The 20,869-nt window shown below is 45.9% G+C and overlaps 1 protein-coding gene across 6 annotated transcripts in view; it reads right to left on the bottom strand.

The window, feature by feature from the left end:
* Nucleotides 1–20,864, bottom strand: part of WIPF1 (WAS/WASL interacting protein family member 1) — a 52,775-nt gene extending 31,911 nt beyond the window's left edge. The window contains exon 1 of one of the 6 annotated variants that reach the window (XM_032445965.1): nt 20,543–20,864. The gene's annotated coding sequence lies outside the window, so the exon portion shown is untranslated. Of the gene's footprint in view, nt 1–1,002; nt 4,577–7,238; nt 14,073–14,095; nt 16,720–16,758; nt 16,984–20,542 lie in introns of those variants that run through there. The other 5 variants (XM_015868421.2, XM_032445962.1, XM_032445964.1 and 2 more) reach the window with 5 other exon arrangements.
* Nucleotides 20,865–20,869: the final 5 nt, after the last annotated feature.

Raw genomic sequence — 20,869 nt, 5'->3', positions numbered from 1 at the left:
GCATGTGCACCTGCACTGGGCTGGGAGGGGATTCATATTATGATCGCTGCTATAGGGCCCATGAAAGCCAGGCACCAGCCAGTTTAACCAGCCTCATGGGATGAAGAACCATGTTTTTGCTGAAGTTCATATGCATAAGAGAAAAGATTTCCTTCTTTCATTCATTTCCAGGGATCTCTCCCATTAGAATGAGAGATGGAAAGTTGCATAGTAAACATAACCAAACCTCCACTGCAAGGTTTAATTCAGATCCTGTAAAGTACTACTAAAATACTCCATATTCTGTCATCCTGAAGTTGATCTTTCAACTTTCACTTCAACTTCACGTTCAGCAATTTTAATTAATCACAACTTTTTAGTAACATTTAACAATAATTAATGTGTTTTTGCATAGGGATATAAAACATACATCCCTCTGAACGTGCTCGCTGTGAGAGCTCAGAGTGCTGCAGCACCAAACCAGGGTATTTCCTGCTCAACACAGGACGCTCCCAGGCCAAAAAGCCTCCAGCACAGCAGAGCTGAGATGAAACTCCTCAACAGATGTCACAAAGAGTGAGAAAAAGCTTTAAAAAGAGACTACATCAGTAAAATCAAATAGAACAGCTATAAACTCAGTACCAGCCAAAATGAACAAAGCTTCTGCTGTAATGAAAAGTATTAATTTGTTAAAATAAAAATAATAAAAGAATCAAGCAGTCATCCACTGATCACATCAGTATCTTTGAAAAGCCACGGATATTCTTTGTGTTTCTACTAGGATTCAGCTGCACGCTGCCATCAAATAGCAAGGCAGGCTCCCAACTTCTCACAAACTCACAGAAAACCTTCTTCCTATTTTTGCCTTTGTAAGGCCCTGCTGCAAAGCTCACCTTGCCCGCTAGCTGCTAACACAAGTACCATGCTTACAGCTTCTTAGCTCCCCACCCCACCAAAACAGAGAAAATCCACACGTGGAACTTCCCACTTAGGATGGTTAAAAGGTATTTTAAAAAGACTAACCTGTGCTATTTGCATTTGGTGGAGGTCATGGAGCTCTGAACTTCCCCAGTCACTTCAATCTCATTTCCTGCAGAGCAGCACATGACCCTACGCTTCCTCACCGCACCTTGCTACACTTGCTTCATTTACTTTTTAAAACCTAATGAAGAAGCTGTCTCATACAGCATGTTTAAGAGACTTCTGCTCCCATGACATGTCAGCGTTCAACCACTGACATTTCTGCATACGCAGAAAGTGCCCTCCTCCATTTCCTTCTGAGTCACTACACAATTCAATGGCCCTTTTTGTACTACTTTTGTGTATTAATACCAAATCCTAAATGTGATTCTATTACAGTATGTTCAACACCCACCTCCTTTTTAAAGAGGAAAAAAACTCAACAGTGGAGAATGTAATTACACTGCACTCATGGGAAATCATAGTCCAAGGCATTCATTGACCAGGCTGTCAAAGGGGTAAAGTATTGATGTATCTACTTTGAATAGTTGTAGTTAGTGTCAATTTCTAGAAATATTTTTTAATTAGAACATGGCAAACAATTTTCACAGGAGTTCCAGCCCTAAGAGAAAGGGCTTATGGCAACGATTCTCTTCTCAGTAGTATGTATCCACATACTGTCATTTAAGGAGGGGACACACAGGCCTGAACATAGATCATGAAAAGATGGATGGTAAAGTCATGGATCAGATGAGTACGTTTACAGAGTTAGTCTGTCACTGGAATCAAGGAACTGATCTAGCCTTCAGAAATAAAGACTTTTTGACTTTTCTTTTTTTAATCCCTGGTATCATCACTATCAGTCAGCAGGGAACAGCTGCTTGCACAAACCTGGCCTCAATGCTACCTGGCTGCAATGCAAACCTACAGTTTACACAGAGAAGCCCAGAGTGAACCAATACAGGATCCTCCTGTGCATGTTGTTTGATGCATTTTATACAACTCCTAAGTATATTACAAGATCTCCACTAAAAATGTCATCTTCTAAATTGAACTGTGCCAGATGAAGACCTGGTTGTCTTGTACAGCCTCCAGTTACAGGTGGGGACACCTCCTGGCCTGCTCTCCACAGGCTTCTTGCTTCAACCAAACAAGCCAAATGAGCTCCAATTCCTTCGATCTGTGGTTAATCTGACCAGTTCTGATGGAAAATGAGAGGAAACAGCTTGCAGGAATCCTCCTCCCCACAGAGAGGTAGAAGGAGATAGCTGTGGCAAAGAGGCAGCAACAAGCAGTGGGACTTTATGGGCTTCCAAGTTCTGCACTTCTGCTACAACAACCGTGGAAGGACAATTCCAACTTCCCTGCATGCTGGCAAAACCATAAAAGATACAGATGAACACAGAGAGACAACCTCCAGAAAGGAAGCATAACAAGTTAAGACCAGTAAAAGCCTCTCAAATTTAAGGAACTACTGCAGCTACATATTGCCCAAATCACATCTGCCTAATAAATGACATATGTATTTTAAATGCAAATATGCAGGTGAGACCCACACAAAAAGAAACACACAAATGAAAGAGACTTTTTGGGCACACAGAAGCCCCCTTGTGCATGCATCTCCGAGCTCCTGTGGTTGCTGTCTGAGTGCACGTTCAAATGTGTCCACAGATGCACCTGCTCTGCCCTGATTTACAACTTAGGGCCAACTGGCCAAAGAGAGATCAGGGCATTATTTACACTGGAAGACACTTGAGAGCACCGTGAGATGCATGCTGCTTAAGCGCTTTCTGGCGCTGAGCACGCAGAGCCATTATATGCTGGACCCTAGGCTTCAGAGGCACAGAAGGGAAGTTGAAGAGTTCAGGAAGTCACTGTGTTTGTTCACAACACACTGCTTTATTGTACTCATCTTCAGCTGCTCGCCCAGCAGCTCCTGGGCTAACAGTTGTCACCGACAAGAGACGGTTTATTGCTCCTTCTTTCAAGGGGCAATGTTTACAAAATCACTTTTAACATGTTAACACTGCATGAGGATCATGACATATACTGCACCATGCCAGAGCAGTGCTCGGAGCCTCTGATGGGGCAAAAGTAGTTCTATACTCCCCTGTATATCCCTCTCCACATTGTTTAAGATGCAGGGAATGCATCTGCTCAGCAAGCAACTCTAACCATCTCTTTTTTAAGCCATACCCAAGCGAAGTGTCTTCTGAGGGTTTCACTCCAGCCAGAGCACCTCACTGTGGCTCCATGGCCTTCACTGGGGCTGCACATGGCAGTTCTGTGATACGTGGGGGATTCACTGAGCCCACACAGCCCCCACAGAACCTGTTCTGGTAAGGTTCTTGGTGCCTGGGCCACCAGGAACACCAAGGGATCTGTCAGCTCTGACCACAGAACACTGCAACAGGAAGGAAGGCAAATGAAGTCCTCTGTTCATTGGCCATTTACTTCCCTGTCCTTGTCAGAGATAAGAAATCTGTAGGCTGGCACCTTTTGGAGGACTGTATCCCCTCTGGGATTTTCATTAGCTCTATTAGGTGCTAAACCAACTGCTTGAAGTTAATGCTGCATTGCACTTCATGTTTACATGAGACAAAACCACTTAATCTGAGTGGAAAGCCCACCTGAACCTCTTCCTTTTGCACACCTGGGTGACTAATGAAGTGCCCATAACACTGTAAATGGCAAAAGTTGTTTTTAAGATTCTAATTTGACTCTCCATCACTTGTGACTGAATCTAACAGGGACTGATTTACCAAAGAGGACCACCCCAGCAGCAATAGTAAGTTGCACAGAGACCTGACCAATTAACGACACCAGGATGCTAATGGTTGTGGCTGTAGGGCCTTTTACACAGATAATTTGCTGTCCTGGGACAGCAATGGGGTTTAGAAAGCATCCATGGGCTCTGAGGTTTAGGGCTTAGATTATAAACATGCACAGCTACATCTCAACACATTTGGTGATTCTTGTCCAGGTGATACAGGCTAATAGAGTATGCTAAATGCCATGATTCAAACCCATGCACATCACTGGCCTTACAAAAACAGGCACTATCTGTTATATGGAATCTCACTTTCCTCACTGATACGGCCATATCTGTACACACACACCACAGTGGATACTGTGAAGTATGTTTTCCATCTGGTACCTGTCACCAACAAATACAAGCTATTAACATCCCAGTGACTGGGCAATACAATCTGTACTGCTCCTGACCTCGAATGGGCCTAACACCTGTGAGCACAACTGAGTACACAGTCATATGGAGCTGCTAAAACAACTACAAAAATCCCAAATCCGCTTGCCAAATCACAAGAGCTCAGCAGTAACACAGAGGTGTTCAAACTTCAAAGCAGGAGCACAGTCAGCAAGAGTTTGTTGAAAGAATTACAACGAGGCATGGAAACTGGGACTTCTCAGTAGCATGTAATCCCTGCTGTTTCCATTTCCTCTTCCTCATTATCAGCACAGACGGGGGCTGAAGATTAGTAAACAGTGGGTGTTTAGGGTGAATTAGAGCATGTGTGATATAGAGCTCGCTATCCTGGTGGCATCAGCATGATTTCGCAAAGAGGCATAAATATTTAATGGTGCCCACTATGTCTCCTCAGAACCACGGAATATTTGCATGTTCCTTAGAGGTAACAATGGTGGAAGAATCTTATCAGATTAAAAAAAAAAAGAAAAAAAAGAAAAGGGACTCTATCTTGACCTTCCTGTACGACATAACAAAATCTTATGGCCAAAACTTCCCTCTCCATAGCCATCTGTGGGGAAGATGAAAGCTTCTCACACTGCTCCCATCCTGTCTAAAACCAGAAACAACAAACTCTAGGACAAAACCCCTAATGCAAAGAAACTCCCCACTTCTGAATACAGGCAAAAATAGTTCCAACCAGCTAGGGTACTGGGTTTTTACCATCATTACATCTAGATGACAAATGCAAAGGCAAGCAAACCAGTAGCACAATTAGAAATGATTCTACTTTCCTTTAAGCATTTACTTTTGAAGTGGATTCTCTTCTCCTCTTTGCCCACTGCTATAAGGAACAGTCTTACAAAAGATTTTCTCTCTTCTCACACCCCAAATCTGATTCCAGCTGTCATTTTAGGTATTAAAATGCCATTACCATGTGACTAACTCTGACAAAGAACAATTCTTCCCTATGTTGACATATTAGCAATTTTGAAGAGGAATCTGGAAAAAGTAGGAAAATTCAAAATTATTTTCTTTTCTGCTCTTGTTCTCAAGTCTACGCAAAACTAACAGCCATGTGTGAGAGATGTTACATATTCAGCTATTGCCCTTGTTTCTCACAGGTTATCCTTTCAGAAGACATCCATGGAAATAAAAGCCATCACTAAGAAAACACAGTACGCCTACAAATGCCTACTGATTTCTTGACTTGTCTGAGAACTACTAAATTGACAAACCACGCTCTCAAGGTGATTTTCTTGTCTGGCCCCCCACTGCCCCTGGCAGTACTGATATTAACAAACTCCTGAGGAAGAGTCCTACACTGCTTCCTTAATTAGGATAAAGCAATCACAAGATAAATCTGTAAGAAGATAACTATTTTGTAGAAGTTTCTTCACATCGGTACAGAGAATTCAAATAACTACTTTGTTCAGAGGAACAAAAACAAACAAGCAAACTCCTAATAAAAGGAACATTATTGCTGGCTGCTAATAATACTTGATATCACTTAATACCTCATTTCTCAGCTCGTGGCCTTTTCACACAATAACCTTGAGACTTGGCCTCCCTTGGACTTGATCAAAGAATATGAGATTACACAACAGACAGACAAACAAAACATTTGCTGTCTTTCCAAAGAGTATTTTCAACAATTTTTGCCCAGTAAAAGCCGCCTAGCCATTTTTCCAGAACTATGTATTACACCTCACCAGAGGCATGCCTACTGTCTAATTATCTTTCTCAATATATGAACACTCCTATGACGGTGATAAGATATTTATTATTGAGCAATTTGTCTTCAGCTATTAGCATGAATGTCAAAGTTTATGAAGCTTCAGGTATGAACCATATGATGAAGAGTTTTTATATACGTGGTTATTTGAGTAGAAAATACTGTTTCAAAAACCACAGTTAAATTGAGTAATACTTCATACTCAGCTTCCCATCAACATTTGTGCGCATGCACACACACACACGGGGGAACAAAGCAAAATAAATCTGCACCGTAGAAATCATGATCTGCTGCAGCAACCACACATTTTAAAGCCACAAAAAGAGCATTTTTTGATGAGACCAGGTTTCCATCTGACATGGCCATGCAGTATCAAAGTGTCACTCCAGCACCAGGCCTAAATTTTCTCTTAAAGTAGGGAACCTCTCTCTGGAAATCACCTAAAGTCTGTAGCTAAAGGTGCCTGTGTGAATTGGAGCTTAAGCTATAAATTTCAGATTATTAAAATGCATAACAAACTATTGCTTTGCAAATAATAATAATATTAATAATAATAATAATAACAACAACAACATAAAATTGCTATTAATTTCTGAATTCTTACCATTTGATTTCTTAGGGAGATTTAAAATAGAAAAAAATATAAAAATAGAAAGGGAGCTAATAAGTAGCAGGCTAATACAGGAGTATTTACTGGCATTATTTCAGTGGAGTAAAGACCTGCATACAACGTTACAGGAGCAGCATCCTTCCCAAAACTCATGTCTGTTTCTTTATTTTGTTGTTTGTTTTTTAAGTAAGTCCTCATGAGCAGGAACTTGAGTCCAGTTCTTGCATTTTTCCCATGGGCGGTATTTTCCACATTAGGAGCCTCTAGATGCCAAATATAGATGCAGATCAGAATCTGTACATACTTGCTGGGTGATTATAAAACAGTACCAGCTCCTCTGCTGTGTAGCAGATGAGACTTGTCACTCTTTGCACAGGTCCAAGTGCCAGCAGCTCCATACTGACCAGAGACACAGCCAAGGAGAACAAGATCACATCATATACAAGATGGGATCGTGGATTTTTCTTCCATTAATATTTAATCAAAATAGAATGTTCACTCAAGAATTAACAGGAGCAAGGTAGGCTCAATTTACAAATACATATACCCACTGCTTGTCATACTCTCATTTAACTATCATCTGTGCTATAACTAGGAATTAATGGAGTTTATCACTATGAATAAGGAGAGCACTACAGCCAAGCTAACAGGGAATTTCAGGCTCTATGAGATGCACACAGAGATGAGCCTTGAGTCTGAAGTTCCCTGCTTGCTCAGGAAGGTCAGTGCTGCCACTGCCCCTCACTTACATGCAATGTGTAGTGCAGGGGCCACATTCAGGAGAGCTCACTGTGCCCAGTGATCCTGGAGCCATCAGGGTGCAGCACCAGCCCACATCCATCACCTGGCTGCTCCACAGTGCCTTCCAGCCTGAAGTTCCTTAATGCTGTTTTGAGCAGGAACCATTGTAGACTTAGGACTAACAACTTATTGTAATTACAATACACAAAAACTGATAGAAAACACTCATGTTTATTTCCAACACAACAGGCTTAGAGATAAACTGCTGACCTAAAAGCTCCCTGTACTGCTGCAACCCAGCTGCTATCAGGAGGCTGCACCACCCAGACACAAAGTAGCCCCTCTGCCTCATATGGAAGACAGGATAAGCCCCCAGGATCAACAGCTGAGTGTACAAGTGGGGGCAGCAGTTTAGTGCTCTAGCTTCAAACAGCAGAAATCCTACAGAAGGCTATAACTGCACTTTTAATCACTTTTAGTCATTTTGGTAAAGCCACCTGCCTGTGGGCCATGTCCCAGCAGAGCCAGCCTGTCATAGAGCAGGACCATCAGGCAGTGCAGGGAGATGATGCTGTGCACCACAGCACGCTGCATGAGCCCGAAGGTGCTGATGCAGCCACCTCCTGTGCTGCCAGCAGGGGTTTGGCAATGGCAGCTGTTACACAGGCTGTTTGCTCCTGCTTCAGGTTCCACTGTTAGCAGTTTGGAGCTAGGTAAACTTTGTGACATATTTATCTTCAGGCCTTTTGCTGCTAACTGGGACAGTTCTCCTGACTTCTAATGAGAAAGTCAGTGCACTGCGGTGCTCTTGGGAATGTTGGTTTTGGAGACCTTTGAACACTTGTCAAATCAACTACTTCCACAATTATACCCTTAAGAACAATTTTAAAAGTCCCTCATTTTACATCAGGCAGAATTCCCTGGTGACAGGTCAGAGATCCTGCACTGGTGTGCATCACAGAAAACTCCAACACTACCAGAATCACATGCTCTGTTGAGAAACAAAGGAACCAGGACACACCAGAACTAAACACAGAGAAGTGAAACCATAAATGATGATACTTTTACTGTATAGAGCTGAGGTGCATTGCAACAAACGTGCCTGCAGACAGTAGTTGCCCCCAACTCCAAACAGTCACACGTGACAGTGATAGCCCAAGCCCTTAGAAGACGTTGAGGCTGTGGGAGCTTTGCAGCAGGAAGAAAGCTCTCCTGATTTCCAAACATAAGCAGCCATCCCTACCTGAGGGAGCAATGCCATGCACATGCCAAAGGGACAACAGCCTGTGGAGCCAGGGAAGAGGTGCCCTGATGCTGCTCAGGGCAGTCCTGTTCCAGCACTGCCATCCTGCAGTGACCTTGCATCATACCAAGGGCAGAGGAGTGCCACTGCCTGCCTGCCATTTCACAAGTTCACTGGTAGGGTTTTTTAGTCTCTCCTCACTTCCTAGGGCACGGAGTCATGCTTAGCTATGAAATGGCAGTGGGACACTTCCTTATCTCTTCTAGATAAAAGGAAGAAGGTAAAAAACACTATGTTCTTTTTTACTTTCCCTTCTTGCAGGGTTTTTCTGTTGTGTTTTTATCTGCTTCTCTGCATAGCAGACAGTGGAAGGCCTTGGAAGCTGTTATAACACCATGGTATACAACCACGAGTTCTTTAATGCCCAATCAGCCTCACTGATTAGCAAACAGACAGCGCACAAACACTCTAGCAAGAGGAATAAAAGCTCCTAGCCTAAGCAAAGAGCGGTGTTATACCACTTTTACTGTAAGCAACTGTAAACTCTGTTATTGCTCCTAAGAGGAAACTTTCCTGGCAAACTTTTGAAGTAACAAAAAGCAGAAGACAACAATGACAGTTCTTTGCCCTGGAAGCACAATGTCCCTCAGTGTTCTCATTTAAGTACTGTGCATGATGACATCCAACTGGCTTTTACCCTGCAATTCACTCGCATTACCAGGGCTGTTCTGCCAAACAACTGGCACATTTTAGAAGAATAAAGGAGGAACTTGACCAGTTTGTCAGTTATGGAATATCCCATTTTCTAGTTCCCTATAGAAGCTAATGTCTTCCTCCATCTCCAAACAGCATGCACAAACGTGTACAAAAGGAAAAGAGAAAGCTACAGTAAGTGTTGGAGATATCAAGCCTGTAAAGATCTGCTAGGAAAAGCAAAAACAAACAATGAGGAATTAAGTATTGCTCTGGATTCTCTTAAGGGGGCAAGTAAGAGTAAGTATGCAGTAACTTTTCAGAATAAGATTCTTCAGTTTGAAGAGCACTTAGAGAATTGAAATTTAAATCCAAAAATCCTGCATTATTTATTTCAATTAAGTTACCCACTCAGAATACTTCTAAAACAACCTTGAAACTTAAGAACACCCTGAATGTAATGTATTCAGCACAAAAGCAGAACTTGTACCTGAAAAATCCAGTAGGAAAGTTAACAGGAGGATTATTTCCTTGTAGTTTGCTGCTTGCTCTCTAGTATGAAACAAAACTTTAGGATTGCCTCCCATTTAAGATTTTCTGGTTCCAATACAACACCACAGCTGCTGTCAAACAAAGCTGTATGCTTAATACCTTACTCTCAGTTTCAAAGTAGCAACAGTCTGGGGTGGTTGGAAAGTGTATTCTGGTAGGTACTGCCTCAGTGGCCTCAGATGAACTATATTGTCTAACAATTACATACTTGTACATATTCCTTCCCAGTATATTGCTATCATCTGCATTTCATTTCATCCTACAGGGATAGAAAATGCATTTTACAGAACATTATGAAAATGCATCCCTATCTCAGAAGTCCTGAAGCTAAGGCAAGATATATGACTATAAAAACAAACAAACAAGGAACATGTACCTGAATGGAGATGTAGACAAAAAGGTAAATACATCGAGTCATGCAGACTCACTATGTGCATGACCAAGGGCTTTGTTTACTTACAACATAAACAGAACACCCCTTATGGTTTACATTTGATACTTCCTTTAAAAACGGCCTCAATTAACTTCAAATGTGAAAGTAAGGAAGAAAACCCCCTATTTCTGGTTTTCCCTGCATGGAAATACAAAACATACAAACATTTGGAAATATCCTGGGCCTCTTGCTTTGTCCAGAGGAGGCTCAGATAGCAGCGAAGTGCTTTGTAAAAACAATCTGCCCCCGTCTGGAACACTTTTGATGAGAACAGGCTGACATGAAGTTCAGCTTGTAACCAGCATGCTTGACGCTCTGCAGGCACAGTGCAGGAACTCCCCTGCTCTTGCAGGGACTGCTGGAGATGTGGGACAACCCAGAACAAAACAGGAGACACTCTACTGCAAAAAGCCAAAGCCTGGATGAGGCACAAGTTAGAGAGAGCCTGATAAGGGCCCAGGAGGTGAGGCTAACAGAAAGCCACGGACCATGCAAACTGAAGGCAGCTGCGAGGGGAGGATGAGCTTTAAGAAATGCCACAACTAAGGCTGTTTGTGCGCTAGGCAAATCATGACCTGAGAAGAGCAGTGACCAAAGCAACTGCTATGGGGGAGATGGAGAAACGGACGACAGCAGAGCTTATTACTGCATGTCTGATGCAGAAGGGTTTCCACACATTTCTTCTCCTAATGAAGAATACTAGCTGTTTCCTAAGAAGCATTTCCTATGTAGGAGACAGAGGGAAAGAGTAACCAATTCATGCCCTTCCTCCAAGAAGATCCTTCCCTTTAATCACCTATAGTGATAAGAAGTGACCTAGCTGACACTAGTTACAAGCTAAGCACCATTCTGCACAGGCTGCTTGTACAAGGGCAATCTCAGTTGGCACCAGTGTCCTTGGGCCCTACAGTGCTGCCACAACAACCTCCCAGCACTCACCTGACCCCAGGCTGCTGGGGGACCTGAGGGCTGTGCAGAGCACCCGGTGTATCTCAGAGGCCATCAGACTGTGAGCTAGTGGGGCTTCAGCCACTGTTCTCACACCAGAGGTCACCGATTTAAGGCACTGAATTTCAGACTTCACACTGCTACATTAAAAATAAATAAATAAGAGTCTGGAAGCTCAGGAAAACTCTTATTTTGCCTTGTTGTGTCAGGGAACAGATCTGAGCCACTAACACAGACTATAACCCAGAAGGACACCCTATTTCCTGTAACTCATTTTATCATTTTAATTCCAGAGAACAAGTATGTAACAGATTGCATTTTTTTTTTTACAGATTTGATATCACTGCATTCACCATTTTATGGATTCTAGCCTACAGAGGTCTTTCAACCAGCAAAGCAGAGAACAAGACGACAGCAATCTGAAAACAAAAATCAAAGCCTGGATCAGAGAGCTCATTACACAGTCTGTGACTTAATACCCAGAACTGCAGGGGATTAAGTCTTCTGTATTCCCTGAAGGTTCTGTGGGAAGGAACTCGTGCTGCTAACCAAATCCCACCGTGTGCTGACAGCGTTACATACCCGTTACACAGAACCCAGCTCTGGGCTGCCCACACCAGCACACTCTCCTTCACGGGGACGGTTCCATGGCTGAGAAACCTCCAATTCCCAGCTGCGCACTCTCTGGATTTAAAGAAGCTGTCCCTAACACAGAGGACAGATTGCTGCATACAGTCACATCAGAGAGCGTGGCTAACCTGTGACATGCCCCAAAGCCCCCACACCTGCTCTGCTCCTAATGCCCATCTCTGGGCCCAGACAATCCTGCTCTGTGTGGCTGGCAGCTCAGCTGTCAGGGATCAACCTGACACAGCCCTCCCCACAGCCTGCCAACAACACACGTGCTATCTGCACAGCACGCTGCTGTGACAACAGCACATTATTGTGCCTCATTTCTATGACTTAAAGGATTTCCCGACCTCCCATGCCTGCTGATGCTCTCTTGAATAGTTTGATACCCGTGTCAAGCAAGTTACAAAACCTATCTGTTGTTGCAGCGAACAGATCTGCAGAATGATGCAAGGCTCTGCTGACTGCTAGCTATACTTATGTAACTCAATAGCTTCACAGCTGCTAATAATTAACAGATGACCTGTGTAAGTGCAAGACAAATACAGGGAGATGGAAAAGGAGAACCCTGCTTCATCTCTTCACAAAACGAGCTAGCAAAACAGGAACAGGGATTTTTAACAGATCTCCTATGATTCTCTTTTTCTTCTCCCAACAGAATTCAAACTCAGCATAATGAATTCAGCATAAATCTTATAACTGAAGATCTGAATGGAGCCTTGTTCGTAGCACTTGGACTTGGAACACAGATGCAGTTAACTCACTGCTTAACATCTTCTATCGTACTCTCTAAAGTACCGATCTGTTTCCTCAGCTTCCACGTTAGAAAAACAAAACCAACAACCTTTCTTCAAGTGATTTGTTATTTTAAACAATGAGAGATTCAAACTTGAATTCAGCACGCAGTTTTCTCTGCTCTCGTCCTCTCTTAAAAAGAAGACATTAATTGTTATGCAGCAAACTGGGAATAACATCACATGCAAAAAAATTCCTTTACAGCTCTTGTCTTTATTTCACAAATTCTTCTCCAGATCTGATGTTCTCAGTGTTGCCTAAGACAATGTAATTAACTGTTCATATAAAAATCCCTCTAAGTGACAGATTAAATATATATATGTACACACACATTATGTTTTGGGGGGAAGAGGGAGGGTTGCTATTCTGTTGTTCAGCCATTTGAAAGCAGCTGCATAAGGCAAGAAGTTTTTCTGTTTAAAGGTAAAGTCTTTTAGCTGCAATGGCATCAGCCCACTAGTCAAGAGATTTATGATCCTTTCCCAGCACTATTACTGACACGCTGCTATGAGACTTCAGGCAAAGCCATTTCCCCACACTGTGCTTCTCTACTCACACTGCTTTTAGAAGACTTTATTCACACTTTAAGGCCATTTTCAGATATTCTGAGACCACTTAATCCCATATATTCTAGAGGACAGCAGTCTGCTCGGCTCTGCCCATTCCTCACAGCAACAGATCACAGTACTGAAGGACAGCATTCACCAAAAACACTAATGAGGAGTAGGAAGAGGGAATCACCCCACTTCCTGATGTTATCACAAGGAAAACATGCACAAGCTATTTGGGGCCTGCTGAAGCTGCTAGGAGCCTCTATATTACTTCCCATTAAAGAGTTCCCTTTAGTTTCCGTAGCAGAAGAGATGCTGCAGCTCAGAGGAGGTCCCTCTGGGAACACATGCGCAGAAGCCAGGAGTGCTGCTCACCCGGCCTCAGCCTTAGGAGGGAAGTAGCAGGAGCCACACACACAGGGTGTGAGCAAAGACCATGGGTGCCACAGAAGCAGTTTAAACGTTGAGAACTTTGCTTCTGCAAAGGCAGTAGTTTAAGAAGGTACAAAGCAAAACATTTCCACTTCAAACCGTACTTATGTGCAATTGGATCCAAACGTAGATGATTCCTAAAGGGGTTGCAGCAGAGTTTAGAGTTACAGAACAGATTCTCAAAGTGCTCCTTGTGCTTCCCGTCCATCTCCTTCCAGGAACAAGGAAGCTTTCTATTCTGAACGCCTTTGATCTCAGATTTCGATGAAACTGCTCCCCTGCTGCCCATGCCCGAGCTTACCAGCACTGCACTGCAGTGACCTGTGCTGGAGAGGACCCAAGCACAGCTGCTCTGTGAGGCCAGCATGGCTGAGCAGCACCAGCCTGAAAGAGCCCTCATCTCCAGGGTGGTGGGGGGTGGGGGGGGTATTTGCTGACCAACAGTTCTGCAGTCATTACTTAGCAACAGATGGATTTCCATGTATATACCTGTGAGGCCAGAAGCTAACTAGCACTCAGGTAGTTACACAGCAGCACCAAAAGCAAATGGCTCTCATGAAGATTTCTGGCCACCTCCAACATCCTCACCTTTCTCCCCATATAAGGAATGCTGCCTCCACCCTCCCCAGCTCAAACACAGCTGGATCCATGGGTTCCAAACCAGGAGACCTGCCCATCCCTCATGGTGGTGGATGCCATTGGCCAAGTGTCAGAGTGCACCACATGAAGAAAAAACATTTGCATTAGAGCCAAGAATAAGAGAAGTCTGTAGCAAGAACACAGAAGCATTTCACTAGATTTGAACTTTCACAAGGTTTCGTACTGTTCTGAACTTTCCACAATTAAGACATTCATGTTGGCAAGAGCATAAACTGTCAAGAAATACCCCCTACCCTTGCCATTGTTTCCTTATTTCTCATAGTTCCTAAGCATAAGTCAATTATCCAGATGGAGATTCAGTGTAGTAAGAGCACAGAACATTTCTAAAGGTTATTCAGAGACCATTTACCAATGTCATGCCTATATACACACATACACCCCAAGAACATCAAGTGTGATGTGAAAGAAAACCTATGAATTTCTGTCCTCATTTATCAGACAGCACCAACATGCCTTCTCTCCCTCCTCCAAGAAAAGCCTCGTGCTCATATTAGTGAAGCAAAAAGCAAATGGCTGTCAGAACTTATTGCACTGTCAGTAATAGGGAGCAATATTGAAAAGCATTTCCTTCACAAAGCTATCAGCAACTCAGCAACCTTCACTGACAAGGCTGGAGGGCACCTGGTATGAAGGCTGTAGGTAGGAAACTGTTCTTTTCACTCCTCTAAAGGAACACTTCAATTTCTGCCTCTGCTGCATGAGACAAAGCATTAATATCCTGATGCAATGTTGTAATAACTCTGGTTTTCCCAATAATATGAGAAAATACAAACAACAGCTACAGCAATCTTGTAGCAGCACAACCCCACAGCCAGCATCTTGCTGCCTGATGCTACACAGAGAGCAATGCAATTTCAGTAGAGATAGAAAGCAGCATCATCAGCCAGAGAGACACAAGTACTATCAGAGCAAGAGGCAGCCCAGGCTAGGAGAGCCACTCCTTTTCCCCTGTCCTTTCTAGGCAGCATTACCCTGGACTGCTGAACCCATCAGCACACCCTACAGATAACTATGACACAGAACAAGGGCAGGTGAGCAGCAGAAGGAGATAAGGGAGGGCAGAAACAGCAGCCACTCAGCTCTGCTGTGAGCTGCCTGAGTACACCCAGTCAAATCCAGAGACCAGCTAGGGACAGCTCAGCCCCGTTCATTCCCAAGGAAGCAGCCGCGGGAACATTGGTCTCTGTGTGAGGAGTTGCAGAGCCATCCCATGCACAGGGATGAGCTAAGGGCAACGTGCTGCTGGGAGGTCAGAGGGTACTGAGAAGCCCAGGACACACACAGCACCAGAGGAGCTAAAAGCAGCATTTCTGGAGGGGTAGTAACAAGGACTCAGAGACACAACCTCCCAGTCTTATGCTTGTTGCTGTCACCCTTGCTACAGAACCCTTCAACGATCTGCATGTAAGTGTGTTCTCTCCACTCACTGCCTTCTTGTACTCTTCCTGGACCGCCCTGTCCCTCCCTCCCCTCACGTGCTCCAGCAGCACAGCAGTAGCTGCATTTCCTTCTCACTCGCTCCAGGCCCCGCTCTAGTGGAGAGGAGCGCACAGCAGAGGGTCCTCCGACCTCCACCAGGAGCAGCACCACCATCCACCCCTTTGCCCAGTGCATGAGACTAGGACAACATTCTCCACGGCCACACTGCCAGCACAGCCACCTCTCACACCCTTCCTTAAGCCAGGGCTGCTCAGCTTGATACCTACAGGTAGTGAGGGCAGGATACTACCACAAGAACTCCAAGCCTTGCCTGTGGACAGGGAGAGATGGAGGTGGAAGAAGGCAGCATGCAGGTGTGAGTGAAGAGCAGAGATTGCTGCCCACACTCTGGAAGCCAGGAAGGCTGAGAGCAGCCCCCAGTTACAGCCCTTTCTTTAAGGGATCACCACAGAAAGAAAATAAACACAAAACAACTTGAGGCTACCTCACTGCAGATTCCTGGACAGGCATTGAGCTCTGTGCCGTTTATCGGTGCCGAGGCCCAGGGAGAGCATGTGGTAGCAACGAGCAGCACATGCAGAGGAGGAACAGCCCTGCCCTGCAGGAGGGGCTTTCCTGAAGAGCCGGGAAGCACAGGGCAGTAGGACCATACAACCTGGAGGAAGGCTACCCTAACACCTTAGGGCTGCTTACGTAGGTCTGCAAGCCAGACTACTCAACAACGCCCGCTCAGAGGGCAGGACCCTCGGGCACTGCCCCCTTCGCCGCCCCGAGCTCCGTATTACCGCTGCACCCACCGGGCTGGCGGCCGCGATGTAACGCGGTGGGTGCCGCAGTTCGGGGACACGTGCTGGGAGCGGTCCCCAGCCGTCCCGACAACCCGCCGCCCCCCGGGCTGCCACGGCCCGGAGGGACCGGGGTGCTCCCGGAGGCCGGGCCTCGTCCCACGCCATCCTTCCACCCGGGGAGCGCAGGAAAGCCAGAGGAAAGTGGGGAGGGATGCCAGCAGGGCGCACAGAGGAAGAGCAGGAACAGCTTCAGAAGTCAGAGAGCGTCCCAGCCCGAGACAGAGCAGTCTGGAAGAAAAGAGAGAGACAGAGAGAGCAGGCACGAAGCGAGCTGCAGCTCCCGGCTCGCCGCGCCTTGTTTACCTCGGGGCGCAGCGGGAGCAGCGCCGGACGGGAGCAGCGCCGGACAGCCCCTGCCCTGCCCCGCACAGCCCGCCCCGCTCCCCGCGCCCCTTACCGCGCTCCGTCGGACGAGGCGGCGGCAGCCGGCGGCGCTACAGCCGCGGCGCGGCCGGGGCATGTTGGGCCGGGCGCTATTTATAGCGGCAGGAAGCGCCGCGCTGCGGCTCTGGGGCGCCGCTCCCCGTAGCCCCGCGAGCTGCACATGGACGCGGACACGGCTCCGGACGGAGAACGGCAGGGCGGGGGGCGGCGGGCAGCGGGCAGGACGGGGTCGGGTGCGTGGGGACGGGGAAAGGGGCTGCGGGACGGCTGGCGCTGCGGGACGGCTGGTGCTGCGGGCTGCACGGGGTCGCGGCCGAGCACCGGTCCCGGCTGCCCCGTCACCTCCCTCGGTGCCGTGATGGCAACCGGCGGGGCTGGGGAGCGTCCGTGGCACGGCAGGGATGCGGGCAGAGGAGTGCAGGCGTCATTAAACAGTGGGAACAGAGGTACTCGCTGCATCCCTATTGAGATCCGAACTATGCAGAGGTGCGGGAAGGTCAATTACCTCTCTCCACATGATGCCTCCGAAGGGATGTGTGCTTCTTACCTCAATTAACTCGCACAGAAATGGCTTTGCCAGTCAAGTGATAGAGGCTGCTTCCTATTCCTTATAAATGTGTCTGAACTAGAAAGAAAACTTCTGTTAAATGTCTTTGGCTGCAATGCCGAACTCTGGAATAGAAAAATGCCTAAGGCATAAGCGATGGAGCAGCTTGGGGATAGAGCTGCATTCTGTGGGGCAGCAGGGCTGTAGCTGTGTAACTGTGGGTGCCTGTTGGAGCCAGTACTCATCCTGTGTGCCTTCCACATCTTGGAGGCATTTCATTGCTTTTGTTTAGCCTGTGCACGACCACGGTTCAGCTCAACAGCTGCATAACACCACTATCTAAAACACGGATGTTATGGACAGGTGTCCTGAAGAGCTGGAGTTTGTTCTTCATTCCTCTGTTGCAGTATGTCCCAGCAAGGTCAGAGGCTGAGCGATCCATGTGCTGAGCCAACCTCTTACAATTTGCTTTGTGTTTTTGACCAAGAGATTACAAGGTGCAAAGACAGCATTACAATGCGATATGCTCACCAGATCATTGCTGATTTGCTTTGGGTGTAAGGCTTCAAACACTGCCAGCCTTTTATGTAGGTCATGTCTTAGTTTTTGTGTCATTGTATGCTTGGGGCAGTACAAGACAGAAAAAACAGGTACCATGGTTTTATCTTTTTTCCTCTACCCTCTTCTGCCCTGGGTACGTGACCTAGATTAGTTTGCGAGCAAAAATTATGGAGCTCACAAACAGGAAAACTGCAGGTACTCTATGCTTACTGCCTTTATGGACCCACAGACCTAAAGCTCTCTAATGGGGCTCACAAATCCACATGGGGTTCCTAAATGCTGCTTCCTGCATGTAGGTCATTAGTTAGTTGAAAACAGTCCTGAAGTCACATACAGGCAAACAGCTTCCTTTTGGCTAGGTAGTAGAGAAACAGCATTGGTGTGCTTATTCCAAGCTTTCTATGGGATATAGAAGACCTCACCCAGAGGTGTTTGTTTGCTACAAGCCAGATGTGGAGGAGGTCTGCATAGAAGCGAGGGATGTAGTAACAGCCCTTGCAAGGACAGTGTCCTCCCCTTCTGGGGAGTCCACCAAGTGATCTGTCACCACAGTGCTGCCATTAACAACGAGCTCCCCTGCAGTCTTGATCCCTGGTCAGCCTCTCATGCACTGTGGTAACGTGAACCTGCCACATCCTTGCTTAGCTCCATCACATGCTCTGTTACAAGCCCATATCTACACCTCATTCACAAGAGAAGCCTGGGAGACTTTGCTCCAATTTCACAACAAGGACAAAACACAGAGCTGCCATTTTTCAGGAAGGGAACGAAATAAAGTGGTGAGGAATTTGCAGCCCAAGAGTTTGTTCTAGAATTTATCCAGCCCTAGTCAGCATATAGAAGCATGAAGTATTGTGACTGAGACCATGTACAGCAACCTTTTAAAAGTGGCTGCTGTCACAAACATTCCTAATGTGCCAAACTACCAGTGACTTCAAAGGCAACATCTCACATGCCACCATTCAAGAAAGCAGACTTTCTAGAGGTGTAAGATACGTCCTTCACCCAACAGCAGCACAACATTCTGCAGGCCTACATTACACTCTCACCCTGCTGTCCTCTGCCCCTGTGGTTTACTTCAGCTGTGGAAACAGGAACTGCTGAGTCAGCAGGCTGGTGAAACTCACACTGCTCTCATGGGGAGAGGGCTGCAGCGAGGGGGCTGGCAGCAGCTCACAGCCTGCAGGAAAACAAGTACTTACATTCTCTTACAGTGGCCTGAAAAAACAAACAATCTCTTTGCTTAAAAACTCTCAGGCTGCAAAGAGGTAGCAGAACCCAAAGTGTAAGTGTGAGGGGAATGATCAGATCTGGCAGATGTGTGCTCACGATCAAGCGTTTAGAGTTTGCTGAGCATCATTTTTCTGTTTGTGCTGTTAACAGCTCAGTTATGCTTTAAGAAGCCGAGATGCAGCTGGCTGAACAGACAGAACAAGGCCATCGCATTTGGCTCATCTGCCTGGTGCCGATAGAGAGCAGCAGCCTGTTCTGATTACGGACTCATGCAGAGGTGAAATTACTCCCTTGGAACTGGTACAAGGTAATGGAGTTTTAAAAATTCAAGTAACCCCCTCAGAAGAGTCAGGTCTCCTGTGCTGTGCAAGTACAAAAGGGGAAAGAAATTTGGGATGACTGCATCTCAGAAGGCAAATTGACCACGGTACAGTAGAGAGTAGCTGAAGGTCAGCTGAAGGGATGCGAAGGGGAAAGATAATTGCCAAACTGTTAAAAAATTGGAAAGAGAATTAGAGTAAAGATGGAGACGTTCCAGAGGGCCATTCTATTAAGGCTATAAATAGGGTGTTATCCACAAGATCAAAGTGAACAAAACCACCTCTAGCAGCAGGAAGCTGGCAGCTATAAGGGAGAAGGGAACTGCTGGGATCACTGTTACTGTCAGGATGACATCTCACCCAGCATGCCAGCCTTCAGCTAAACAGGCTCAGTGCAGTGCCACAGTGCTTGGATGGCATTACTTCTTGCACTTACTAGAGAAACATCACAGTCAGTGAAGCTCAGATCTGAAATTTGCTTGTTGGGCCATGGGGCAGAGCAGCACATGTGATTGTCCAGATGGTGCCCAGGGCCCCCTCTCTGGAGCTCTGGTGAGACACAAGTGGGAGAGTCCACAGCTCAGTGCTACAGGGGCAGGGAGAGGCTATGGTGCTGCAAATGAGAAGTTGTCAGGCAACATGTACTTATGCATAAATGGCAAATTAGCTTTGACAGCAGCTGAGACAGCCCATCTACAAGCTCCAAAGGTACTATTCTAACAGCTACATTGACATGCTGACGCTTTAAAAGGACAGTAGCAGGTAAGATAGACTGGATGCAGGCAAGAGTGTTCTGTTTCTGTAGATGGATATTAGTAACAGAAGCTATCAGTGATACCTAGGAGGAATGTTGTCATAAAGGTGAAACAGAACAGAAAAGCAAGGTGGCCTGCGCAGTCTAAGTATTCAAAGCAAATAAATAAATAAATAAATAAATAAAAGACGTTCACGTAAACTTCCCCCTGAGGTGCCCTATTGACGTTTGGAGGACCAGCTGCCCAGAGAGTCAGCAGACAGATTCTATGGTAATGCAGCTACTCACCCGCAAATCTTGTTACTTGTTTGCTTTTAACTCCAAGATTCAACCACGGGTTCCCCTACAAGGATTGTCCTGCCACTTCAGTGCCAATCACCATCTCCCAACATAAGAATCACAGGCACTGCCACACTGCAGCTCAGCTCCGGACAAGTTGGTGAGCTGCATGGCTCCATCCAAGGGCTGGAAACTCCTCTGAAGTTAAGCAGAGCTGCAGCAAGCACTCCATCTGTCAGCAGGGGTTTACCTCAGCATACATCTCCAGCCATTGTTTACAAGGTTAATGATCATCCAGGGAGGCAAAGATCACCAGCGTCAAAACCCAAAGAGCCG

The sequence above is a fragment of the Coturnix japonica genome, chromosome 7, assembly GCF_001577835.2.
Source record: "Coturnix japonica isolate 7356 chromosome 7, Coturnix japonica 2.1, whole genome shotgun sequence".
In the NCBI taxonomy this organism is placed as follows: domain Eukaryota; kingdom Metazoa; phylum Chordata; class Aves; order Galliformes; family Phasianidae; genus Coturnix; species Coturnix japonica.
This window is presented reverse-complemented; position numbering and strand designations above follow the sequence as displayed.